The sequence below is a fragment of the Ambystoma mexicanum genome, chromosome 2q (assembly GCF_040938575.1).
Source record: "Ambystoma mexicanum isolate Mex_15411 chromosome 2q, UKY_AmexF1_1, whole genome shotgun sequence".
NCBI classification, from domain to species: Eukaryota; Metazoa; Chordata; class Amphibia; order Caudata; family Ambystomatidae; genus Ambystoma; species Ambystoma mexicanum.
Window position 1 is genome coordinate 316,944,982 of NC_090924.1, and position 3,286 is coordinate 316,948,267.

At 45.6% G+C, this 3,286-nt stretch overlaps 1 long non-coding RNA gene across 1 annotated transcript; it reads right to left on the bottom strand.

Annotated features, from left to right (window-relative positions):
* Nucleotides 1-1,449: 1,449 nt before the first annotated feature.
* On the bottom strand, nt 1,450-2,802 carry LOC138569370 (uncharacterized). The gene is made up of 4 exons (XR_011303221.1): nt 2,700-2,802; nt 2,514-2,603; nt 2,324-2,419; nt 1,450-1,862 (listed from the first exon to the last, which is right to left on the bottom strand). It is a non-coding gene; the product is annotated as an uncharacterized lncRNA (long non-coding RNA).
* Between the last annotated feature and the right edge of the window lie 484 nt (nt 2,803-3,286).

The window sequence follows — 3,286 nt, forward strand, 5'->3', positions numbered from 1 at the left end:
TCTTGTAGACTGGCTTAATTTGAGGAGCTCGCCAGCCTTCTGTCTCTTCTCCTGTCTCCCCCACTGCCTAGGTGACCAGTACAGTCATGTAACCACTGGTGTCTCAGTGACTCCCTGTTTCAGTAGGTGATCTGTAGCACTCCCCCTGGACATGCCCGTTGACACCACACCCCATACTCGTATCGGTCTTCTCCTACTGATATCCTGATATCAACAATGGCCACTCTCTTGGCGACCTGTGCCACGTGGCTCTTGCAATAGACAGGGAAGCAGTCTTTCCGTGTGTATGTCTGTCTTCCTTTGGAGATGTTATCGGCCTGCAGGATTGGATTGTTATGGCAATTCGCCAAAGTGCCCAGAACCATTGCATGCGCTGTTTCACTTCTGTGGACCTGCCCACCCACAGAAAGCAAGTACCTTCTCCACTTGTGTATTCCATGCACACAAGTATACGGAGAAAGCGCTTCCTTGAATCTGGCCCTAAATTCTTCACAACATAACTGCACAGCAATCGCACTTTTGGGCTTACTGCACAAAACACCCAGACTCGCTTGTTATGGAAAAGGTTGCTTTAAGGTGAGAGGCCAAAGCTCACAATTAACCGCTAACCTGGCTCCTCGGCCTTACAGACTAACAAATTGTTTTAACAACCAATTTAATAATTCAACACTTTCATTTCCCCCCAACAAATAAATAATGAATTAGATCCACTTCCTCCCTACCTATCCCTTGGTCCCTACCGTCTCCTAACCATCTTTTCAATGCGTCCCGCTTTCTCCCCAGGGCCATGCTCCTCCATCTTCAAAACCTGTTCCCCTGGGGTAGCCCGTTTGTGCAAACAGCACCACCCCCATCCTTTCCCGCGCTATTCCCCCATTGAGCTTCACTCCCCCCCTCTTCTAAAGGGGCCATGCCCCCGGAAACAGAAGAACCCTCCACCGAGGTGTTCTTTCTGCCCTACCCCTACCACTTCTTTCTACCTCCAGCTCCTTACTATCTCTTCCACCTGCAAGGTCAAATCCGCCAAGTTATGACTATTCCTGTAAATGGACAGGTGAACACCATCATCCCTGAAAAATTTGAAACCCTCAAACTATTTCTTTGTGCTCTAAAACCTTCACCACCACCGACGAACAAAATGTTTCCATTTCTCTATTTATTCCCTTCCTAGCACGCTCTATTGCTCCCTCACTTCTCGCTCCCCTCCACACTCTCTGCGGCAACAGCTTAGACCAAACAGTGGAACAAACAGTGAGCACACTGATGCAACAATGGTCCTCTTTTTTTGGTAGGGGTTTGTGGAGGGAGGACTGCATAAAGGAAATACAAGGGAGTCCCAAAAAGCTACCTTTCGATGTCTACACCAGAGGTGACAGAACAAGGTCTCAATCCACATACACTTGTAGAGTCATCTTTTTTTAGCAAATATAAAAAGATCGAGGGCTAAGGTTTTACAAAAAATATATCATATATTTATTATTCAGTGATAGATCATATCAAAAAGACCAATAGGTCCCATTTGTAAATAAAAAATACATAAAACAAAGTTATTGTAGAGACAATTATTCAACAGTTTTGTCATTGCGTTCACTCATGGAATACATTATATTTAAGTGATGTTAGTAACACGTGGGTGACTTTAGAATAGCCCATTCATGTTTGCTTTTATACAAAGTCCCCATCTGAATTGTGTCGACAAGAGTAGATCTGTTTCCAGCCTTATTTTTAGATGGGCCAAAGGACTGTCGCTTGTTCATATACTGATTAGTCCTTTGTATAAGGCTTTCCTCAGGACACATCAATCCCTCATCTTGGGGGGCATAGCGTTTCACAAGTGTTGTTGCACAGTTAGCTCCAAATATCTATAAAAACAGAGACATACATATCAAAATCTAGCAGCCAGAGCCCATGATTGTTCTTCACATATCAAGCAGTGGATGAGGCCATACTATCAATCTCTCAGTCTATCTCGGTGCGCATCACACACTTTTTTTAGTGGGACTGTATTTGTCTAATTTATCCAGTCGTAAAAGTTACTTCTTAGAAATTAATTCGATTCTATGCCATACATTTCATAGTCTCTCTTACTTTTGCCTTCTTCAACGGGCGTCATTTATTTAGTGCAACTAGTGCATCTACTATATGAATTGGTGTCAAGTGCCAGATACATGGGGAAACAACAAGGGAAGCAGCCGGGAAAACAGAAACGAAAGGGAATGGAGGAGGGGTGGGCACACATAGCAATCTACAGAAGACCGCTAATTTCAAATTACTGCCTACATGTCTTCTTTTCTATCAACATTATTTGAGGAGCCAGACATACCTTAATGGCTTCTTGTGAGTCATATATTAGTTCATAAGTAACTGAATATCGCGATGCTTTTTACAAATCCGCCACTTTCGCATATTCAGTATGCAACTGTAACAGAAAAACCGAACGTGTTTTTTAATCTAGTGGGGTCTGTGTTGCACAATCATTATTTAACAGGGAGGGGATATGTAAAATCGCCTACCTGTTGTAGCCACAGATGCTCTTGTGTAAATGGCTGCTGCGGGGAAAAACACTGCGTGTGTTGTAATGGGCGGCTGAGATACGCCGGTACCTAAAGAAAGGCAAGACAAGAAAAGGAAGGCACGGAGGAAGTTAATAACGTTCCTCATGAAAGAGGGGCCAGAATTGTATGGATTCAATCGCTTACTTGTTGTTATTCGGCAGTGCAGGTGGTCCTTAACGCCGGAGACGAGCCACGCACGGAACCAGAGAGCTAGTGTGTTCCTCTGATGGCTGTGCATCACGTGACGGCGCCACAAGATATTGTAGCAGGGTCACGTCATATCGCTCTCGAAAGGCTAGCTCGTTACAGGAGAAAGAGTTCATCCTGTTATGCCGGCCATCTTGCAAACCTCGGATTGAATATGCAGATGCATTGCATCCCAGCGATGCTGGTGCAGATGACATTGGGCCTCATTACGACCCTGGCGGTAAGGGGTTAACGCCAGCGTTAGCTGCGCCGACCCCTTACCGCCAATTACGAGGTCCCCTAGCGCCATGGTGCTTTTAACACCTGCTTTTAGCGGGTGTTAAAATCCATGGCGCTAAGGGACCATGGAGTTAATTACGCCACCGTAATTTACGGTGGCGTAATTAACGCCTTCCCCACTCCCATTATGCCCTATGGGGCAAAAATGGGAATGGGGAAGGGTAAATGGGGATTGGGGACTTACCGCCCCGCCAAGGTCGGAATGGGGCGGTAAGTCCGCCAACCACCATGGCGTAAACGTAGTT